We start from the raw sequence: 24,250 nt of genomic DNA, 5'->3' as shown, positions 1-24,250 counted from the left end.
TAAGACAGCAAGGTACTGGCACAAAAACAGACACATAGATCAGTGGAACAGAATGGAGAACCCAGAAATGGACCATCAACTCCATAGTCAACTCATCTTTGACAAAGCAGGAAAGAATATCCACTGGAAAAAAGACAGTCTCTTCAATAAATGGTATTGGGAAAACTGGACAGCCACATACAGAAGAATGAAACTGGACCATTCTCTTATACCATACACAAAGATAAAGTCAAAATGGTTGGGAGACCTAAATGTGAGACAAGAATCCATCAAAATACTAGAGGAGAACACAGACCAACAACCTTTTTGAAGTTGGCCACAGCAACTTCTTGCAAAATATATTTATGTAGCCAGGGCTTCTTTCCCCTTCCATTTCCCAAAGTGAGTCACAAGGTCAGTTACCATCAGATTTTGATTTAAGATTCTTTCAATATGTGCATTTCCTTCTGTGAATTTATTAGACCCAGCCAGTGCTTTGGGGGCTCAAGAAATCAGGTGCTTTATAGGAAGTAGAATATAATACAAAAGTCAGTCAACTACTTGGATTCTAAAATCCACCATGTATTTACAGTTTATTTAAGCTTTGGGTTTGAATGGGGCACCAGATTAGCCTGTGTTTCTCTACTGATAATGGCGAGAGTCAAGTTATCCCACTGAGTCTGGAAAGAGCCTATGCAAGTGATCACTCAGCAGGTTGCCTGAAGATACTAAGGTGCCAGCATTGAACACCTGGACACTTCCATGAAAAGATCCAAGAAGAATTGGGCTTGATCAAACTGTGGGCAAAGCTATAAGTAATGATAAAGGATGTTCAACATAATGTCCCTTCTTTGAATATAAATCTTAGCCTAGACATTTTTGCTTCTGGGTATGAAGTAATCAAAATTCATAAATCACTTTACTTTGAAGACTATAATATCTATGTGGATCAGAAAAATCCTCAAAGAACTCTTTGGGAAAAATTATTTATTTGTTCAACTAAAAACTTACCTGCAAGGTGACAGGCAGCAAATTAGGTGAGTGTAGACCAGTTCCTGTTCCAGAGGATCACACAATCAAGGGAGGGAATAATTCCAAATGTATCAAATGCTGTGGAAAAACTTAGACAAACCTCTCTCAGGGCAAAATGATAAGAGCAACATCCTCTATTTCATGCAGAAGAGGAGATATGTGTAGCTCAGTTTTTAAAAGTGCAAGTCTGAAGGCAGATTACCCTATCCTACAGCCCACCATCAGGCCTCAGGATTGAGTGAGCCAATACAGGTCAAGCACTTCATAAACATTTACCACTTGCTAGCTACTCTCCCTGGACTAAAATGCCTGACTTATTCTATGCATTTCTATTTGAAACACTATCTGCTCCATGTGCAACTTCACTTTTTTCTCATTATTGAATAGCCATCCTCTCCCCCAAAACTTTAGTAAAAATTTAAATACATATTATTATTATTGTTCATTAGCTGCTAAAAGTTGTTTCTAAGACTAATGAGGATATTGTCCAAAAAAAAAAAATCAGGCCTCAAAGAACATAGGTCCCAAGGGCAGAGCCAATTGAGGTGGCCCCAAGTGCAACACCAAGGAGTACTCAAGTCTTCCAGTGTCTAGGTAACCAGTGTTTTCTTCAATACACACGGATATATCCTTGAGCCCCAGGAGAGACAAAACTGACAAATTTTAAGGCAGGACCACAAGCAGTTCCAAAATACCTATTTAATTCCAAAAATTTTTCTTGGGCTACATTTTGAGAATAGGGCAGGGAGGGGAGGTACATTTCCCTACACCTTCACTTTCCATAGGGAGAGGGGTAAATTTCTAGCCCTAGGAGGAGAGAAAGTATTGGGAGCACAGCTGGATACTCAGGCAAGAAGAAATTATGTCTCTGATTGGTGATGTGGAGAAGAAGGTTCAGAACTTATCTTCAGTTCCATTTTCTCTATTTTAGACACCTGGTCTCAGGATGTTGTTGGTTGAACTGTGTCCCCATAAAAAGATAGGTCAATGTCCTAACCCCCATACCTCAGCATGTGATGTATTTGGAAATAGGATCTAGATTACAGAGATAATCTAGTTAAAATGAGAGCCTCAGTGTAGTTTCTATCCTAACATGACCCATGTCTTTATAAAAAGGGGAAATTTAGACTCAGAAATGGACACACATAGGGGGAAGTCCACATGAAGAGAAAGGGAGAATGTTATGTGATGATGCAGGCAGAGGTAGGAATTACATTGCCACAAGCCAGAGAACATCCAGGGCTCCCAGAAACTGGAGGAAGCAAGGAAGGATTCCTCCCTATAGGTTTTAGAGGGAGTGGTCCTGACAATACCTTGATTTTAGATTTCTAGCCTCCAAAACTGTAAGATGTAAAGTTCTATTGCTCTAAGCCACCTCACTTGTGATACTTTGTTACAGTAGCCCTAGCACACTAATATACCAAGACAGACACTTAACTTTGCTTACTCTGCAAGTAAGACACTTACTCTTGCTTACTCTTGCTTACTCTTCCCCCTACAAGGGAAGACTGCATATCCTTCCTGGCCTCTGACTGAGACATTTGAATCAAAGTGGGTGAAGTGGGGGTGGATAAGGCAGGGAGGTGTTGGATCATGTTAGCAAACCCACCAACATGCCTCCTCTAAACAGCTTTTATTGGTAGCAAAGCGAACATTTAGATCAGCATCTTATATTTCAATTGTTGAATTTGAAGGTCTGATTTTCTAATCTAAACTCCAAATCTAGGCAGAGGCACATAGTTTGCATGTATTAACTCACTTAACCTTCATAGCAGCCCTATAAGGGTATGTCTTACTGTTGTTATAACCATTTTACAGATGAAAAAGCTTAGTCCTCAAGCAGTCAAGTAATTTACCCAAGGACAATGAATGGTAAGTAAGGATTGGGTTGTAGGCAGTCTGGAGCGAGAGTCTGTCCTCCCTGCCTATGCAAAGACTACATTCTGAGAGCAATCCATTAAATAGTCCTATTAAAAAAGGGATCTCATGGTCAAATATATGAAACGAATCCTTGATGAAAAAAGTAAACATTTCTTTAGTCTCTTCTGATCTTCTCACAGCTTTTACAATGCCAATGTGCTTTATGACTCTTCCTCAGGATATGGAGTTCAGCATTTGGCCACAGAGCACTTTTCAAGAAGCATCTCTTGGGATTAATGTTCTGAGGAACACTAGTTTGGGAAATATGGAGAAACTACTCTGGTCGGGGGAGATACTTTTTGGTTTGGTCACAGATATAGGATTTTTTGTAATTTCTATATGTCAGTTAAAATACTAAGAAACTCCTTCCATTAAATTTTACTAAGAGTTATATGAGTTTTCATAGGTAAGGCTGGGCCATTCAGGCTGACACTGACACATACCCAAACCATTGCAGTAAAGGACAGTGGAATTGTTGTAACAGAGATACAAAGCAAGGTCAGCAGAAGACAAGGCTACATTTCAGAGGGGTAAAGGGATAATTTCATGGATGAGGTGGAGTTTGAGCAGGACTTGAAGGATAGGCAATTATTTAGGATTAACTATTTTAGGCCTAAATCAATTCTGCGCCAGGATAGAGTCAGAAATCCTAGTGACTCTGAAGGTCAGTTATGATCCTAGAGTTTGTACAGGGCTAGTAGTCCTACAGCTAAGCAAAGACCACAAAATTGGCAGCCCCTAGGAAAGATGTGACCAACAGACTCTTGTTTGGCAAGCATAATATGCTGGTACATATATGTGTATATGTATGTACAGCATTCCTCCCTCTTATCCATGGTTTCGCTTTTCACAGTTTCAGTTACCCCCAGTCAACTATGGTCTGAAAGTAGTATAATCTTCCTTCTGACATATCATCAGAAGGTCAATAGTAGCCTAATGCTACGTCATGACGGACTGTGGCCTTCACTTCGCTTCATCTCACCACATGGGCATTTTGTCATCTCACATCATCACGAAAAGGGTAAGTAAAGTAAATAAGCTATTTTGAGAAAGAGAGAGATAACATTCATGTAAATTTTATTACAGTATGTTGCTGTAATTGTTCTATTTTATCATTAGTTATTGTTGTTCATCTCTTACTGTGCCTAATCTATAAATTAAACTTTATCGTAGGTATGTATGTATGGGAGAAAACATAGCATATATAGGGCTTGGTACTATCGGTGATTGGAGGCATCCACTGGGGGTCTTGGAATGTATCCTCCATGGATAAGGAGGGATTACTATACAAGTGTAGGTTTAATTTAATACGTGTACTCTTGGGTCCCAACATCAATCCCATCTGATTTACCAACCTGGTCCCTGAAGTCATCTGAGTCTCCCTCTTCTAGGGTGGTATAACTATGTACTGCAGCTAAACGATGCAGTGCCTCTACTCATCTACCAACATATTAATATGACAATATCATGGAAAACTTGACAGTTGGATCTCTGTTGGGGAATACATATGAAATATCCCTCTGGATATGGTACGCTGATTCTTCCTATATTGGTTATCACAACCTCTCTCCAAAATGGATAAGCACATACCTGTGCTTAGCCCTGCCTATAGCATTTGAGTTCAGTAATTTTTATAATGGATTATATTACATTAAACTTGGCAGATCTATCATTCTTTTAAATATGCTGGGAACAGGAGAAGCATAGGATGCCAAATAATTTAAAACGTAATCTTTAAAAATCATTAGATAATGATCCACAGGCCAACTAAGTCATTTCCCTTAGGGGCTTTTTAGGTTTGTTTTGAAATCTTTTATAGTTTTGGTTGTTCTTCTGAACAAATATAGTAGTTTCATTAATGTTCAGAAAGTAAACAGTGTGTGTTTACACCATATTGTTATGGTTATAGGCACTCAAGTGTAATAAAATGTATCCTTACATATGATACTCTTGTAGAGCTTTGACCACAAGAACTATTCTATGCCTCCTTATAATTATTGCCACACAGGGTCTGGACAAAGATACCAACAGAAAGCTATTGTGGGCCTCTTACCATTTTTCTCAAGAGGGGCAGAGGTAGGAAATCACTCTTTTTACTTCTCCTATGGAATTCAGTCCTCACGACTTGAAGCTATATCACACATGGAACTGGGTTTTCTTTTCTCTTGCAATAGACATCTTCTAGTGAGGACACTGATTCTGAGAGATCACAGGATTCCACAGAGCAGTGCCACAGAAATGCCCCAACTGCTTCCTAGCTTCCCCTCCGTCTGAAGGGGCACCCAGGCCCCAGGTGGGAAGACCTGGGCAGAGCAGTTGTGCTAGTGAGACCTTCCTCTCCCTTTTTAGATATCCTTTGTGAGCCTTCCTCTCCTGGGGAGTGGAGGGGGGAGGGACTACACATGCACTGAAAGAGGCCATATATTTAAATTTTTATAAGTGAATGGACAGCCATTAGCTGAAAAGGATGGGGTAGGTGACTTTGCTTTTCTTTATAAACTCTGCACCATTTGATTTGTTAACTAAGTATTATTATCTTAATTTCTAAAAAATGTTTAAGTCCACCCTTGAATGTTGGAGCTGCTGTGTACTTTTGTTGCCCCTTGGGGGCAAAGCTTCCTGGAAGAGCTTTCCACACTTTCCATCTCTCCTTTCTCACCTTTCATTCAATGTATTTTATTTTATTTTTTTCAGATTTTATTTATTTATTTATGAAAGACACACAGAGACAGAATGAGAGAGAGAGAGAGAGAGGCAGAGACATAGGCAGAGGGAGAAGCAGGCTCCATGTAGGAAGCCCAATGTGGGACTCTATCCCAGGACTCCAGGATCATGCCCTGAGCCAAAGGCAGGTGCTCAACCACTGAGCCTTCCAGGTGTCCCTCATTCAATGTACTTTAAAAAGCTACAATGTATAACTGATTTTTATCCAGTATATACATACAGTTTTTAAATATCTAGCCAGTACTTAAAAGGCTTTAGTAAACACTAATAACACTGCCCTACCCAGTCCACAATCCTGCTCGCCACCCTACTCACAGTACAAACCACTTCCAACTTTTATGTTGCTTCTACTAGTAATTATTTATGTATTTAAAATTATATTATTATACTGCTATTTATTGATCTATTTTAAACATTTTCTATATACTTCCTGTTACAGAAGTTAAAGTATGTCATGAGAGATGTACACACACACACACACACACACACACATACATCCTTTTCCTTCCTCGTCCTCTCAGTATAGCTTTATTACAATTTTTGGCTGTCAGCAATCATTTACATTACTATATCCAGGAAATATTCACTGTTCAATCCAAGTTGCATATAATGAATATTTCCTTTTCATACAACATTTTCTTTTTTCCTGGAGTCAAAACTACCATTTCTTTAGCTTCGCATATGTCTACCATTTATTTCATTTTAAATTCTTTCCAAGAGATCTACTGAACCTCTATGAATAAATATTCCCAAACATTTGAACACATTCATACCATTTTTCACCTAGAGACCTCCCTCCATAAGCCCTCTGTCTTCTGTTCTAGTTGGGAGAGGTTGGCTGCCCTCTAGAAAGGCTTGGGGCATAACAACTTCTTCACTCTTCTAATGGATCCTTTTGCATTTATCATGGTGGAATGGACACCATAATAAACCAATCTGAAAATGTATTAAAAGACACAATCGACATTTATTTCTTACTTACTGCTGTGGACTGAATTGTATCCCCCTCTAAATTCATATATTATGGGATGCCTGGATGGCTCAGAGGTTGAGCTTTTGCCTTTGGCTCAAGATGTGATCCCAGAGTCCTGGGATCGAGTCCCACGTCAGGCTCCCTGCATGGAGCCTGCTTCTCCCTCTGCCTGTGTCTCTGCCTCTCTCTGTGTCTCTCATGAATGAATAAATAAAATATTAAAAAATAAAAGAATGAATGAATAAATGAATAAATAAATAAATTTCATACACTGAAGCCCTAATCCCATGTGACTGTATTTGGAGATAGTGTATTTGGGAGGTAATTAAGGTTAAAGGAGATTATAAGGATGGGGTCCTAATTGGATAAGCTTGATAGCCTTATAAGAAGAGGAAGAGAAAGAAATCCTTCTCTCCACCATGTGAGGACACAACTAGCTTTCTGTAAGCCAGGAAGAGGCCTTTCATCAGATTTCCCAGCTTCCAAAACTGTGGGAAATAAATAAGTGGTTACGCCATCTAGTCTATTGCATTTTATTATAGTGGTCTGAGCAGACTAAGGCAGTACCTTTTCACTGGGTGAATCTGAAAAATATCAGTATTTGTCAGTCTTAGGGTTAATTTAGGTTCTCCAGAGAAGAATCCTCCAATCTGTTTACCAGTCTGTTGACAGAATTCTGAGAGTGTAGCAGAGAAAAGAGTCTAAGAACTATAATTCAGCACAGAAATGTTCATTCTACCCACATTCTTACAACTCTGTGCCTTGTTCTGTCCTTTCACTGGACTAAGTGTCCTGAAGTCAAGAATCTCTCTCTAACCCAGTTTCTCCAGAGAATAAGATTCCTTGAGCAGGCTGGTAGCATATGGGAATGTAGTCTGCTGGCTGGGTCATGTAAGGAAGGGGACCAGTAAGCTCAATCATTGCATAAAAACTTTCAACCAACATCTCTGTTTTCATCCAGATACTCACCTCTACCTTCTGAAGTATCTGCTGGATCCAAGTGCAGAACATCTAAAGAGCTCTACATGGCAAACTGACTTGTTTCTCATCAAAATTCTTCAACTCTGCTACTGCGCCCAGGTATCTAGGTGTATATGCTGCATGCCCTGCTAAGTCAGCTTCTACTTCATATGCATTCCATTTTCCAAAAATGTGTTGACATGGCCTTATCTGCCATTGCCTCCTTTCCCATTAATTTTGACCTTGTGGTTTATTATCTTTTGTTGTTCCTCTTTTCTTTCTTGGTGGAAATATTTTAAGATGCAGTCCCCCAGTATATCCTCAAGCCATTCTGGCAAACTCTACCTTGGTTTCCATCTCCCCATAAAACTGTCCTTACCAAGGTTGGCAAGTATCTCTATTATTGCCAGTGTGGTGGGGGCTCTTCTAAACGTATCTTACCCAGCACAGTAGGACATGATACTGTTGATCTCTATCTTCATGCCCCACTCCTCTCCAAACATCTGCTGGTTTTCTCTCGCATAAATGCTTCTAATCACCCACCTCCTTTATTGGTTTCTCCATCTTCCATCTCTACTTGAGAACAAAATGTTGGAGTTTCCCAGGTGTTAATACTGAATTTTCTCTTTCCTAGTTGTGACTTTGCCTTGGGTAATTTCATCAAATTCTCATAGGTTTAACTATTTTCCACTCCCAGATTAGTATTTCCAGGCTTCCCCTCTCCTTGGACTCATCCATCCAACTGCCTAATTTTTTATACCTCTTACACACCCACAAATCCTACCCCTCATCTGGGAACTTCTCTCTGTCTCTAGGTTGATGTCACTAGTCTACAACCATTGTGTCCTGTCTCTAAAAAAAAGATAGTAGCCACGTCAAATAAAGCTCTAGCATCAAACTTGTGACAATTGCTGGGAGGTTCCTGCATGGGAGCTACCAACATCTGCAGGGACATATCTTTTGACAATTGGGAGAGAGGCTCTCACTCAGAGATCCTCTTGCCTTCATATACTCCAAGTCATTATCCTCCAAAAAGAAAAGTTTTCCCATTAATTCAAATTTCTTCTATTTTATGAAGAGGGAAAAAATGCTGAGATGATCTTTTAAAACAATTCACTGTGGTAGAAACCACCAAAACAATACAGAAATCAGAAAAACAGCAATAAAATTTTCCATTTGGGGAAGGGAGAAAAACACAACTAGGAAAGCATTCCTTTGCTTTTTTCTCTCTGCCACCCAAGTTCTATTTGTACTTGACAAGGCCAAACTAAACTTTTTGCCTTGTTAGGAACTGCAAGGATTTTTCCATTCTTTTTTTTTTTTTTTTTTCCTTTCTCCCTAGACCACAGCAGCTCTCTTCCAGTATAGCTAGTTGACTTCAACTTTTCACCATAATTCTATTGGATTTCTCTCCCCATTTTCTCTGGAGAATGTTATTTGAGTACATATTTCAGTGCAAAAAAAAAAAAGGAAGGAAATTTTAGTTGATTTTTTAAAAAAATTACTACTCAGTAAAACAAGGATGCTACCAGATAAAAAAGAATTCTTTCTTTTAAACATGTCTTCATTTTGTAGGAACCGTATATTCATCCTTCCGTTGTTGGTGCTGTGAAAGATTTCATGGGAGCAGTCCTAAGACTAACGAATTGCTTTATTAAATGGTGGCCCAATTTGCTTTGGTTTATTGACTGTTTCATTCATTTCCTTAATATTTCTGCTCATGCAAAGGAAAAACAGTGCAGTGGTTCTGAAGCCAGATGGTTAGGTTTAAATCCCAGCCTAGCTACTTAGCTGTGTGACCATGTGCATGTCACTTAACCATTATCCCTCAGTTTCCTCATGCTGTTGATATACAAGATTGTGACATGGCCAGTGTATTCTAAATGCAATTTAAGTGCTAGTTACATCTAAAGGCTAGGTATACATTTGTTGCTAGGAATCAAATGATAGGTAAGACCAACATCTCACTCTACGGGGCTTTCTAGTAGTAAGATTTAAGCAAACAACTTCACTTAAGCCTCAGTTTAATTATTTGTAATCCAGCATCTCCCTCATAGGATTGTTGTGGGAATCACCAAAGATATGCTAAGGAAAATGCTTAATAGGGTGTGGTGAATATTAAACACTCAATGTGAGCTAACATTGTTCAGCAATAAAGGTAGATAATTAAACAGCTGTAGGGATGTAATAACTTATGGTCGTGAAGTTTAGGGTGCTATACAAGCACCCACTAGAATATCTAAATTGAATGAGTTAGCCCAAAAGAGAAGTGGAAGACAATTTTCAGACAGGTGAAATCACTGGTTTAAACAAACTGGAAGTTTCAGATAGTGAAGAATGACAACCGGAAGTGGCAAGCTTTAAAATCAGAGCAGTAGGTAGAAATCAAGTCCTAATAGACCTTTCAGCTATTCTCAGAGTTGTACTTCATCCTGAGAACTGGGTGAAACGAGAAGTCATGTAATGGGCTCAGGTAGGGGAGTCACCTTTAGAAAGAGCCTAATGGCTGCAAGAACATGGAATGGGCTGGAGGGGCCTAAACCAGAGGCAGGAAATCTTTTGGAAGCTACCGCCCGTTCTAGGTTCTAAGTGAGGGATGGAAGGCAGTGGCCTGGGACAGGGTAGTGACAGTGGGATGTAGAGACTTGATGTGCTTCCTTGGTCCTGCCACTTTGGAGAGCACTTCCTGATTTCAGTTTGCAGTCCTCTTTTTGACTTACATAGATTCTCCCGTGACCACTTATTTGGCTCACCTCTCACCTACCAAAGTGAGGGGAATTTTTTGTTCTCCTGCAAATTCCCAAAACATCCTGCCAGGGCAGCAGGCCCTTAAGAGTTCACCAGTGTTTGCTGGTTTGAGGGCTGATTGTTTCCCACAAAGAGAACAATTCTTAATCAAATACTGCTTGAGGCTCATACCATTTGTTTTGCATGCTGCCATCTGGAGCTGCCCCCAGATATGTCATGTGACGGGAGTGCTGCAGAGATGATTAGGACTGCAGTTTTCCATCTAGAAAGTTAATGTTTACCTCACTGGGAGAAGTGCAAGTACTTCTCCGTGAAATGAAATAATGAGTTACCAACTTCTTCACCACCTGACCATACTTTATCCAACTACTTAAAAATAGTTCCTCTAGAAACAACTTGGGTATTGGGCAATGAAGAGGATGTATTTAGCTTTTTCCTGGGAACCCAACCCACCCGTCATTTAATTCACCACGAGAGTTCAATGTGACTCGGCATAATCAGATACAGGAGTCCTGGGTTGTGATAAGATAAGTAAGCAATAAATATCTTATTCAAATAAGAAGACATGACATTTTAGAGGTTATTTGCCTCCATATTTCTCTCCTAGACCATTATGGGATTTGGGGAGGAGAGAGTTTTATGGGTTTTGTTTCCAGCACCATCTTTGTTCGCTAGAAGCCCCATCAGAATAGCCTCAAGCAAAATCATAGGTAAAGGAAGTGAATTTAGACAGCACTTCCCACTTTTTATGACTCTGCATTGCCAGCCTTCAATGTCTTCACTCGATACTCTCTTGGAAATAGGAAAACTAATGAACCAATTCCCATAATAATTCTTTAGTATGTTTGTCTTAGTATCAGGTGGACGTAGTCCCAGAGAATCAAAGGTGATCTCAGATTCAGAGGGCCTGCAGAATTTGCTGAAAAACATAAATTTGGGGGTCATGAAGCTAACAGGAGGAAGTCCAAGTCAGAACCAGTTTACTTGAGATCAACGTCCAACCTGAGAGCCATGAACATCCGGTCTTCCTGCCCTCCTCTCTGGCAATCCCCTGTGTAGCCTTGACATTTAATTCCACAAACCTTCCAACACACTAACTTCAGATCTCTAGCTACCACTACAGTAGCAAGCGTCACTCTGTGGGACTTATGCCAAAAGTTCCCTTGACCAGCATTGGGTTAAATAATATCCCTTGCAATTGTGCCCACTCCAAAATGATAAATTTATAATCTGTCTCTCTCTCTCTGAAAGCAGCAGCCTCAAACCTGCACTTCAAGTTCATGGAGACTTCAGGATTTATCCCTTTTCCTGGTCTCCGCTATCTCTAGTTTTAGGGCCTCTCTGATCTGATTCTATTCCTTCATTCACAGAACTAAATTTCATAGCTTTTTTACTTTATTAGATATTGTTCTAGACCAATTGCTCTCATCCTTGGCTGTACACTGAATCATTCAAAGACCTTTAAAAAAATACTGTGCCAGGGCACCTGGGTGGTTCAGTGGTTGAGGGGCAGCCTTTGACTCAGGTCTTGATCCTGGGGTTCTGAAATTGAGTCCTGCATCAGGCTCCCTGAAGGAAGCCTACTTCTCCCTCTGCCTATGGCTCTGCCTCCCTGTGTCTCTCATGAATAAATAAATAAAATATTTTTAAAAATTTAAAAAATACTGTGCCTGGGACCCGTCCAGAGATTCCAATTTAAGTGGTTCGTGGTGTAGTTTAGGCTTCAGGGATTTCTAAAGCTCTCCCAGTAATTCTAATCCACAGATAAGGTTAGAGACTGCTGGTCCAGAGATATAGCAATGACCAAGAAAATAAGGCAGAGCTCATATTCTAACAAGTTCAAATTCTATCCCTCCTCTGAGTAAACAGTGCCTTAATAACCTCACCAGTGTACCCTTCTACTAAACTTGCTCTTCCTGGTTCTGGTCCTAGATGAAACCATCTAACTGCCCCTTCTCAAGCACTCAGGTGTCCTGGCACAGCTGTGTTAAAGATATAATTCTGCTGATTAACTTCATTATATATTTACGAGCTCCATCCTCAGCTTGGCTCTCAACCTTGGCAAATTTTTACTTATCTTTTGCCAGCTTCCTTTTTCATTTCTGAAAGCAGATATCTCCAATCTTTATCTCTCTCTCTCTCTGAAAACCCTCTATCAAGATCCTACCTCTCTCACTCTCAGCTGTTAACTCAATCTCTGATTTAACAAGTAGTACAGGAGTAAACTCCAGGTCAGAAGCTTTGCTTCTCTGAAATTGCTCTGGCAAAGGACACCAGTGACCTCCCTGACAAATGCAATATTTGCTTCCCTGTCCTCATCCGTTCTATAGCAGAGGGTATTGATCATGACGGCTCTTTACTTAAAATGACCACAGTCTGGTCAAGATAATGTGGAATCGGAGGCCAGGAAATAGGTGGAGATGAGAAGAGCAGGCTGCTTTCCTTTCACTGTCTCCTTGATGAAAGCCCAGTTGTGACAGAGAACTCTGCTATCAACAGACAATGCCTGGGAATCCATGGTCAGATTACGTGGCCAAGAGAAGGTCATTTGCTACAGGCAAAGGGCCCCATAGTCTTAGTTGACTAAATAATTGGCAAATCATGACACTCAAGAAATCATTTTGCATCACTGTACCCTTTAGAATGTTTCCACAAATTAATTTGAATTACTTAAGATCCTGAGTATGGGTTATCTGCAGATTTCTGAGGAAAGGCTATTTAGGGAAGCTCTGAATTACAAAGCTCAGAGTGATTTTTGTTGTATGTTTGTACAGTCTTGTAAAATTCCAAGTCCCTTTAACTTGGGACTTTCTGGAGCATACCTACATAACTGCTTACCTTGCCTTCATGGTGGCTTCTTTTTTCTCCTAATTTTCTAACGTTTAAAGATAACGTTAAACCTGACCAAAGAGCATTTTCCCACCGCAGTTACAGATGATGTAATGTTAATAACTTAGGCTACATTTAAATTGTATAGTAGTTGGTATAGGGGAGGGGTTTGGGAGAATAATTGGTTAAATTAAACTCTGAAGTCATTGGTCTTTTTTTTTTTTTTAAGATTTTATTTATTCATTCATGAGAGACACACAGAGAGAAAGGCAGAGACACAGGCAGAGGGAGAAGCAGGCTCCATGCAGGGAGCCCGATGCGGGACTCAATCCTGGGACTACAGGATCACACCCTGGGCCAAAGGCAGGTGCCAAACCACTGAGCCACCCAGGGATCCTGGTCTTTTTAATTTGCCCTACTATGCTTATTCCCAGCTGGGATCTTCCAGTTGAGAATCTCGATGGAGTTCAATGCCCTTAGAAATACCTTATCATAAACCAACCTGTCATGGACTCCCAAAACTCTGTAGGAAGCTATGATGGTTATTCTCTCTTTGCCCTTCCAGATCCATTCTCACCCTACTCAGCCCTGTTCTGTAGCCTTGGACTCTGAGCTTTCCTGCCTGTACCATCTGACCTTCCTTCCTCCCTCCAGGTCAATCACCAGCAGGAAATCTAAGAGGAGAGAGGTCAGGATCACTGTTCATCTCACTCTCTGCACTCTGAATGGCTACATTTCTCCACCTAAGGCCACAGCTTCTCTCTAGAAGCTTCTTTTTATGGTTCTAGCTCTTACTGGCACTGGAGATCTCTTTCCCTCCCTTCCTCTCCAGGCCCAGGGGTGATAATGACTTCCAATGTCCCTGGGTGCTTCATCATTTCTTGTTTCATCTTTGTACTGGCTTCTCTGACTACATCCTTTATAAATAGTCCCTTCATTAGACTACTTAGTTAATCTCTTTGGGTATGCCAACTTTTTCCTGCCAAGACCCTATTTTGAGTATATGTACACCCATATGCCTATGGTGCAACATTTTGGTGAATATATTTACTACTATTATTCTATGTTTTCCTCTTAACTTTTTCTGTTGATTTAGTTATATACAACGGGAACTAACTAGCATGTTGCGAAGGGTGTTATCCTAGAGATGATGGGGTAGGGGGAAGCCAGGAGCCAGAAGTGGTTGGCCCTGGTAGTCACAATTAAAGTGGGTTCTAAGCAGATTGTCATGCAGTCCATGAGATGGGGCAAAAACCTTTGAAAATAAATGTGAAATAAATACATTAACTGTTTCTGAGTGAAATATGATCACATTCTGATAAATGTAATTCTAATGTGTTCATATTATTTTCCCAACTGTATTGAGAACACTTTGAAAATTGATTGATTGATTTAGGGAGCACACATGAATGGGGGTGGAGGGGACCTACAGCAGACCAACAGACTGAGCAAGGGGCTGATCTCACCACCCTGAGATCATTTCCTGAGATGAAATCAAAAGTCTGACCCTTAAACTAATGAGTCACCCAGGTGCTCCTGTGTTGAGAACACTTTGAAACCAGGGATATATGCTACACCTTTGGTCTCCCTTATAAAACTCAGCATATAGTAGGTACTTGATAAATGCTTATGGGATAGATGGACTCAATATAGATGAAAAGTGCAGTTAATCAAATGTATTTATAGAGTAGAAACAGAGTAGTAATATAGGTGGCTAAGTGGAGAAACCTAGAATACATATAATAAATAAGATAAATTTTTTCCCTTCAAATTTAAGTGGAAGAAAAGTAGATATAATGAATGAAACCAGACCAAGAAATAGATGGTTAAAAGAAGGACAAGATTAATTTATAAGAACTAGCTAAGAAAGGGCAAGTGAAGGAGAGAATGAAGAATGGCAAGTTAGAGGTAGGAGTGGGTGATATAATGTTAAATTAAGCAGAAAACAATGGATTTTAAAAACACAAAAGAAAATAGGAAATGTTTTTAAAAATTATCATAGGCAATTGCTTGCTTCTGAATCTTAAAACATTCAGATTAAATATTGACTGCAGACTAAGGAGCCATCAGAATTTAAGAGGATGTTGTAAAGATTTAATAAATGAGTTAGTGATATATGAAAGTAGTCTGGCTTCTTTTCAGTGACATTAGTACAAAAGCAGGTGTTATTTAATGTGAAAATTGTAATTGTATATATGATATAATCTTTAGTGGCCACTGCCTGAAAACACACCAAAGATTAGAATTGAAAAAAACTGAGAAGCCAAAGATTTTCATCTGTTATTATTCACTTTCCATGTCTCTTCATTCCTGACTATATTTAGTTACCAGAAAGTTTTATATGATATACATATGGTTGTTATAGTATTTATTACATAATTAAGGTTATTGGCTGGACACTGTCACATAGAAAGCACAACACTACACAGTTATTACCTCCTTTCATCGTAGAAAGGGCTTGGATAAAGAGGCAGACTTTGTACCTTTCCTATTAGACGTTTTAGTCTGAACTAACAGCTGGGAAGTCAGATCTGCATAAAGTTAGCATGTCCTCCAGCAATATCATCCTCCTTTACATTTTAAATTAGAGAAAAAAATATATGTTTAATCTGCAATTCAAGTCCCACTCCTTTTAAGAAGGGCAAGTTGGGGTAAGGTGATATAATCAAATATAGTGCCCTAATAAACTGTGTGGAGGAAGATGTGTGCGTGCACATTCTAATTGGAATAGAACCAGGAGGAACATTTGGAGAGGCAGCCAAAGGAGAAAGTGCATGTGGCCTGGGAGGTAAGCAGGCTGTCCAGATGTGTCCTATAAGGAAGGGGTTACTTTCCTGGTTTAAGCACCAGGCTGTGAAGTCTGGGCTTTAGTTTAGTTGGCTTAAAATTCAACTTTGCTAGAATGCAAGGTGACTGGCCTACTAGAGACTGACTCACAAGAATTATAGTCACAGAACACTCTAAACATTAGAATATAACTATTAAGCTTGTTAGTAAATTTTCTTCCTGCAGACTAGTCTGGACCAGTGACTCACACGGGGAAGGAGGTTGGGAGTAGAATTGGGGGTGGGAGCATGACCCTCCCTATTGAAAAGAAGCCTTAGTGTCCCTGGGAAAGCTGGTTAAAGCTAAAGCCCAACCTCCCTTCTCCCTCTGCCTCTTACCTAACCCTAGCCTGCCTTGTGATTCCGATAGTCCCTTCCAAGATGGCATGATGCCAGATTTAAAATTAGTATTTCTTTAGGAAGAGTGTAATTTGCTCAACAATATAGGAAAAAAAGGTAGAGAATCCTTGCCTTGGGCTGAAATTGTCCAATTTTTTCTCAACATTAGAATTATCTAAGGTGGGATGCCTGGGTGGCTCAGTTGGTTAAGTGTCTGCCTTGGGCTCAGGTCATGATCACAGGGTCCTGAAATCGAGCCCCACATTGCGCTCGCTGCTCAGTTGGGGTGCCTGCTTCTCCCTCTCCCTCTGTCTCTCCCCCCGGTTTGTGGTCTCTCATTCTCAAATAAATAAAATTTTTAAAAAATCATTTCAGGCACTGACTTAAAATGATGTCTGGAATCCCTCCCCTGAAGATGGATTAAGTCATGGGTGGGGGCTTCACATGATGATGATTCTTATGAATCAAGTCACTGTCATCATTTTTTGCTGCTGCTGCTGTTGCTGTGTTTTTCTAAGGCACTTGTTCCCACTACCCTCCAGGAGACTCTCAGAACTCTCTGCCATTTCTCATGTAGTCCCAACACTTACCCCTTTATGGTAGAAGTGAGTGGCATACAGTAAAAACAAAGCAATCTCTACATTAGCCCAGACCCCAGAAATTAGACCTGCCCTTACTTCTGGTCGAAATACTCTATTTCAAGATTCTCCTGAGTGGTACTGGGAGAGGACTCCGTACTGTTTTCTTCAGCCCCATCAATTTATTCCCTTTCCACACCTGCTCCATCCACAGCTGCGCACTATCCTAATTGACTCCGTGGCTTCCTATCTTGACCAGTAAAGCATGGCCCCCCAACCTCCACCCCTACTGGATCTTTCTCTTTTTCTTCCTCAAAGAGAGCTGTTCAGAACTTTAAACCTATTTTCTCCTGCCTATTCCCAAAACATTGTCACGATTTGTCATTCACTGTCAAGCATATCTAAGTGCAGGTAGTTAGGGGCCAGTTAGTGGATTTTGGATCCTAAGAGAGGAAAAGGAGAGGAGGAGGGATTCTCATAGTAATTTGGCCTCTGAATGGGACAGCCAATACAAAATGAGAACATTTGCACTGAGATTAATCTCTGCCTGATATATCTCCTGAATTCTATTATGCTAAATAAGTAGGTCTCCTCTTCAGCCTTTAGTTATATTACACAAGACTACCTTTTACTGCCCTGGCTTTGGGAAAAGATCAAGCTGTCCCCTCCAGAAAAGGTAGGGAGGGGGGTGAGTTTAGGGAGAAAACCTACCCCACCCCACTCACCTGCCTCTTCTATCTCCATACATATTTCCATATACTTATTTCTATAATACTCTGTGATTTTCCCTGATCTCCCTGAATCTACCCATGGCTCCCTAAACCCTACTCCTATAACCTTTGAAATTCCTACTTTATGATCACAAATTCTCCTATCCGCTCAATTGTGTCTCTAAATATCCCTTATATTTTTTGGCCTTAACTGCAATCTGGGGATATGCTTTCCCTGCAGCCTGTCAAAGATATCCAATTATCTTCTCATACTCTATGTACCTTGAAGTTGAAAAGCAGGGTCTGTGTCTCTTTGATTTCTAGAGATACTTCTGGACTGAGATTATGCCAGGCTTTCATAAAGTGCCCTGCTCATTTGAGGCATTCACATCTTCTATACTATCTTCTTTCTTTCCTCGTTCAACTCATTATTAATTGTTTGGCACCTTATTTACTGTCATCTTTTCTGCCCCTTGTCTGGCCCTCATTCTGGGTAACTTCAGCATCCATGAGAATTGTTCTTCTAGTGCCCTCAACAATTTCTTTTCTTCCCTCCACCTCATCCACCCACATTTCAGGTCCTGCCATTGCACAAACTGCTCAGATAAGTAGTTCATAAATCTCACCACCCAATCTCCTGTGTTTCCAAATTCTTCTCTCTTTCCCCTAGTTCCCATTTCTGCAATGTCTACAGGATCTCCAGGCTACAAATCCTTTTACTTTTCCCTTATCCATCAGCCCCCTCCTCCTTTTGCTTTTCTCCTTGACCATCTTTTATTCCCTAATCCATTACTTCATCGACATTGTCCTAGACTCCCTCCCTCCTGTCTATCCCATCTACCACCCTCATTATGCCTGCTGGTGCCCCGTGTTTGAGCACTGCTAGAGAAGGACATTCTTATACCACTAGGGCCATGACTTCAGTCTTCAGTACCATCTCCCAAATTTATGTTTTTTCTAGTTAATGTCCTTTTTTAAAAAGATTTTATTTAGGGACGCCTGGATGGCTCAGCGGTTTAGAGCCTGCCTTCCACCCAGGGCATGATCCTGGAGTCCTGGGATCAAGTCCCGCATCGGGCTCCCTGCATGGAGCCTGCTTCTCCATCTGCCTGTGTCTCTGCCTCTCTCTCTCTCTCTCTCTCCCCCCCTGTGTCTCTCATGAATAAATAAATACATAAATAAATAAATATATAATCAAAAAAATCTTTAAAAAATTAAATAAAAGATTTTATTTATTTGAGAGAGAGTGAGCAAGAGAGAGAAGGAACAGGGTGAGGAGCAGAGGGAGAGAGAGAAGCAGACTCCCCTGCTGAGCAGGGAGCCCAAGGCGGGGCTCGGTTCCAGGACTCCAGGATCCTGACCTGAGCCGAAGGCAGATGCTTAACAGGTTGAGCCACCCAGGCACCCCTAGTCACTTCATATTCTTATTCTTCAGTGTGACTACTTTAAACTGTTTTCATTCTTTCTAAAACCACCCACCGCTCCCACTTCCTTACTCTCAGTTGACAATGTCACCTTGTGGTCTGCAGAATGGGCCCCCAGAGATGTCCACACCCTAATTCCTGGAACATGTTAGGTCACATGGCAAAAGGGACTTTGTAGATGTGATTAACATTATGGGCTTTACTATAGAAAGAGTAGCTTGAATTATCCAGGTGGGCCCAATGTAGTCACACAAGTCCTTTAAAAGCAGGGAAATTTCTCTAGCTGAGGCAAAGAGATGCAGCAGGACGAGAAGTCAGAAAGATTCCAGTTGTGAGAAGGATTCCACACTCTGTTGCTGGCTCTGGGACAGCCTCTAGCTGGCTCTGGGACAGCCTCTAGCTGTCAAAGGTGGCTCCCAGTTGACAGCCAGCAGAGCAACACAGAGACCTTGATCCTGCAGCGAGAGGGAACTGGATTCTGCTAACAGCCTGAATGGATCTGGAAGTTTGCCAGAGCCTACTGATAAGAGCCCTGCTTGTCGACACCTTGATTTCAGTCCTGGTGAAACCCAGAGCTGAGAAACCAGCAGAATCTGGAGGACTACTGACCTGCAGAATGGTGAGCTAATACCTTGTGTTGTTTCAAGCTAGTAAGTTTGTAATTTGTTACAGCAGCAAGTGAAAACTGATACACACCTCCAAACTCACAGAAAAATGGAAGCATGGAGAGCAAGAATTTTAACTTCCTAGAAGCAGTCTACAAACGTGATTCCCATGCTGCTTTTTTGCCCTTTTCCCTCCTGTGGTTGAGGAGCTGTTTCTCCTCAATTTCCTTAACACTTCATTCTCCTAGTTCCCCCCCGCCCCCCAGTTTTGTGTTTTCAGGCCCATCTGCAGTGTTCTCCTTTGCCAACCCTTTAATGTTGGGCCCTTTCTTGGACCTCTTCCCTTTTTACTCTGGACCCTATTTCCAGGCCGTCTCATTTTTTTCCTAGTGGCTTACTCATTATCTTTCCCATGCTGACTATTCTAAAATTTATATCTCCAGTTCCACTTATGTCATGGTCTCAGCATTCCAGGATGGAGCCCCACATTGGGCTTTCTGTGCTCATCAGGGAGTCTGCTTCTCCCTCTCCCTCTGCCCTCCCTCCCCATGCATGTGCCCTTGTGCTCTCTCTCTCTCAAAACAAACAAACAAACAAACAAACAAACAAACACTATGCTCTTTGAAGCCAGAAGTACTGGTTTTATGCCCTAGTGATATCGCTTACTTCAATGTGATTTTAGGAGAATAATAATCTCTCTTATCTTTGGTTACCTCCTATGAAGAGGAGGGGATTTTGAGTACCTACCTCATATCATTGGTTAAAGGATTAAATGAGATAATACAGCTTAGTCCCTGGCATATAATAAGTACTCAATAAATCATAAGTGTTTGGTCTGGATGGGCCTGGCAAAAATGAGCATCTAAATTCCAAATCCAGAAGGTGAACAGCCTTATTCTCTAGTTGTTCTGGCTATCATGGTCTCTCCAATGAGACTATAAACCTCCTATGTCATGAACTACTAGTACTGTCTTCTTAAGTTCTAATGTTGCTTATGTTGCTATTTTTAATTTCAAAAATAATACAGGTTTTCATAGAAAAATAGTCCAAAAGTACAAGTTTCTTCTTCACACTCTGCCCTTCTGTATCTCATTGTCAAGAGGTAATATAGTTTGGTTCTGGATTTTTTTCATGGGAGTAGTATTTGCCAAAAAAGGTGTGTGTCTGCCGTGTGTATTTTCCCTCTGCTCCTTCACTGCTTATATTTGTCACTAATAAGGACAGTTTTTCTTTCTTTCTTTCTTTCTTTCTTTCTTTCTTTCTTTCTTTCTTTCTTTCTTCCTTCCTTCCTTCCTTCCTTCCTTCCTTCCTTCCTTCTTTCTTCCTTCCTTCCTTCCTTGATTTATTTCAGATAGAGAGCACATACACCAACAGGAGAGGCAGAGGGAGAGAGAATTTTAAGCAGACCCTGTGGTGAGCACAGAGCCCAACCCTGGGCTTGATCTCACAACCCTGAGATCATGACCTGAGCCAAAATCAAGAGTCAGACACTTAACCAATTGTGCCACCCACGCATCCCAACAAGGACAGTTTTCTAAAGTCAGAGCCTATGGGATTATTTTATTTTATTGCCTACATAATTTCCCATAACATGGAGTTACTTCACTATTGGTTTGTTTCGTTCATTTGTTTATTTCACTCATTGAATACTACATGCCAGGCACTACACTGGACCCTGGAAAAAAATCATAAATAATGCTGCAATAAACATTCTTATGCAAAAATTTTTAAAGAAAACTTTCCATTGTGAGACTGATGTTTAGAAGATGCACATGGTGATTCTTAGATAAGCAGCATGGGCACAAAGTAGGAACTCAATAACCATTGTTGATTGAGTCAATTATTTAGGTTATGTCCAAAGTAGGAGTTATTATAAGGAGTTAAGTACTACAAATGTTTCCATAACAATCAGTATGTTTTATCATAACAAAGAAATATCTATAAAATGATATTTACACTATGCATTGGTTTAGAAAAAATTGACAAGAACACGCTGGCCAGCTCTTTCTTTCCCGTAAAGCATTCAGCAACTATAATTTTTGGAAGGTGACTAAATCTAGTACTTAGGAAACTTTGATACATTGTAAGAACAAAAAGTTAAAAAAAAAAATCTCTGTGAGAAGGACAAGTTACTATTTTTCACAACATAGAAATTAAGATGAATAACTTGCTTTCTCATATGTTAACAATGAATAAAATGTAAAAAGTTCATGCAACTCAATCACAATTATACCATTACATTTACTGGAGAATATTTAAATGAATAATAAAATGACCTAATTATTTATTTCATAATATTTAAACCAAGGCACATTAATAACCACAAATCCAGAACTATCCATTAAACAGCCTTCCATACATGGGATGCCCGGTGGTTCAGCAGTTGGATGAACCTTTGGCTTAGGTCATGATCCTGGGATCCAGGATCGAGTTCTGCATCGGGCTCCTGTGGAGAGCCTGCTTCTCCCTCTGCCTATGTCTTTGCCTCTCTCTCCTTCAGTCTGTGTCTCTCATGAATAAATAAGTAAATCTTTAAAAAGAAAACAAAACAAAACAACAACACAACAAAAAACAGCCTTCTATACAAAGAGGGGCCCTCCCCAGATGGAGCTGCAAGATTTACTTCATATAGTAAGACAGCAGGATGTCAGGCTTTGTTCTGAGCTTTTTTATTTCATCCTTGTGCATAGGCCCAAAAGCCCACAAACGTCATTTTTTGAGAACTGTAGAAAACTTTATTTATACTTCTCTCCATAATGTCCAAATACTTGAACCTTATAGAATATTCACCCAAACTTGCCTGTGGCTATGCATTAGAACGCAGTCCCTTTGTGTTACCAACGGACAGGATATTCAAGCTTCTGATTAGGTCTGTGATTCTCTACAAAAAAAATGTTAGTTTGAATATCCATTTACTTTGACTGCATCCCAGCAAACCAATCTATTTGCTATTGTGCTCTGGGCAAGATGCCTAGGCTTTGTAAAATTGAACATGAACTCCTACTGAAAAGGAAAGATGAACCCAAGGAAAATAAACTTCAATTGTTGGTGTTCTCTTCTGGGTTCTTACCTTTCTGTAGTTTTTTTTTTTTTAAGATTTATTTATTTGAGAGAGAAAAAGAGAGAACAGGGCATTGGCAGAAGCAGAGGGAGAAGGAGAGAGAATCTCAAGCAGACTCCCTGAGAAGAACTGAGCAGAGGAGGAGCTCCATCCCACAACCCCTAGACCATGACCTGAGCTGAAACCAGAGTTGGAAGGCTGAACCGACTGAGCCACTCAGGTGCCCCTTACTTTTCTGTAGCTTTAAATGAGTGCATTTTCACCACAGTGATGCCAAACCTTTGATTAATTTTGGGAGCCTCTTCTTTTGGGGGAAACTTCTGTTGTGGCCTCTTATACTTATGTGCTTTGGTACTGCCCTGCATATTTTTTCATTATAGTGGTTTTTAATTACCATAGATAAAGGGTTGTTTACTTTCATGATTTCTGCAATAGGCACCTAGAGATGCCTCTGGATTATTTTTGTTTTATTATATAGAATCACCCACAAGCCAGTCCAAATTCTAATCATTACCAATCATTACCCTGTCCAGAAGTAGAAAACAAACATAAAATAATCGTCATTTAAATTCAATCAAGGTTTGGCCAGATTCTAATTCATCCTAGTTAGAATCTGAGACTGACCTTGTTTACTTTGAAAACTGCCCAGCAGGTGTATGAATAGCAACTCCAAGAAACCTAGAGCCTTGACCATTTTTTAAGAAGGCAACACCCTTCTAAAAACATAACTGCTGAGCTCATCAAAGAAACCACAGGCCCCAGCGCCCTGTGCTCCAAAAGCTGCGGAAGAGCGGAAGAGCGCAACATTCACTTGAGCAAAGAACTATTCTTTCAACTGTTTATTTTGGTTACGGTCGCTTGTCCTTAAAGAGAAGCAAATCAATTAGCAGGACGAATGACATGGTAGTTAGTCACCGAAGGGAAAGTATTATTAGCCTCATTAACTTGGAGCACCCTTCCCGCTCACACCTAGAGTTAGCCATGCAGCGGACTAACCCTGCCAGGCCACCCCGGGAGGTTTGGAACCCCACCTCTGCGACGCAGGCCTGGGCGAACACCCTTGGAATAACCGCTGACGTCCCCAAGCCCACCCACGCCCACGTCAGGAAGCAGTTCCTGAATAAGGCAAGGTGTGGGCGCGGGGGAGGGGGGGAGGGTGATCCCTTCCCGGCCGCATCCTTCAAAGTTGCCGGGGGTGGCACCCAAGGAACTTTCCCCAGATTGAGCTCGGCCACGGGTGCAGGAGGTCTGCTCCGGGCCCTGGGGCTCTCCGCCGGGAGCCAGTCGGCCCTGCCTCCAAGCCCCTCCTTCCCTGCACCTTTAGTGGCTGAGCCCGGGGAGGGTCGGCTGGGGTTTCTCCTTAAGAAGTCGCACCGGTTTGTCGAGCTCCGCTCGGCGCCTCGGACGGCCCCGGCAGCGGGAGCGGGAGCGGGCGCTGCCGCCACCGGCCGGGTGAGTCACTGTTTGGACACGGAGTGGGCGGGCGAGGGTGTGAGAGAATGAATGATGTCAGGAGCGCGCAGGGCGGCGGGCGGGGAGAGCG

The 24,250-nt window shown here is 41.0% G+C and overlaps 2 protein-coding genes across 11 annotated transcripts in view; one reads left to right on the top strand and one right to left on the bottom strand.

The window, feature by feature from the left end:
* Positions 1 to 24,148, bottom strand: part of PAPSS1 (3'-phosphoadenosine 5'-phosphosulfate synthase 1) — a 183,279-nt gene extending 159,131 nt beyond the window's left edge. Inside the window, exon 1 of the mRNA XM_072755517.1 lies at positions 24,026 to 24,148. The gene's annotated coding sequence lies outside the window, so the exon portion shown is untranslated. The remainder of the gene's footprint in view (positions 1 to 24,025) is intronic.
* SGMS2 (sphingomyelin synthase 2) overlaps positions 1 to 24,250 on the top strand; it is a 173,189-nt gene that overhangs the window by 64,644 nt on the left and 84,295 nt on the right. For 6 of the 10 annotated variants that reach the window (XM_072755520.1, XM_072755521.1, XM_026017563.2 and 3 more), the window contains 2 exons: positions 3,785 to 3,952; positions 7,590 to 7,708. The gene's annotated coding sequence lies outside the window, so the exon portion shown is untranslated. Of the gene's footprint in view, positions 1 to 3,784; positions 3,953 to 7,589; positions 7,709 to 19,502; positions 19,661 to 23,889; positions 24,160 to 24,250 lie in introns of those variants that run through there. The other 4 variants (XM_072755527.1, XM_026017567.2, XM_072755522.1 and 1 more) reach the window with 4 other exon arrangements.

This window comes from Vulpes vulpes, chromosome 4 (assembly GCF_048418805.1).
Source record: "Vulpes vulpes isolate BD-2025 chromosome 4, VulVul3, whole genome shotgun sequence".
Classification (NCBI taxonomy): Eukaryota; Metazoa; Chordata; class Mammalia; order Carnivora; family Canidae; genus Vulpes; species Vulpes vulpes.
Note: the sequence above shows the minus strand (reverse complement) of the source record. Positions and strands in the feature narration are given on the sequence as shown.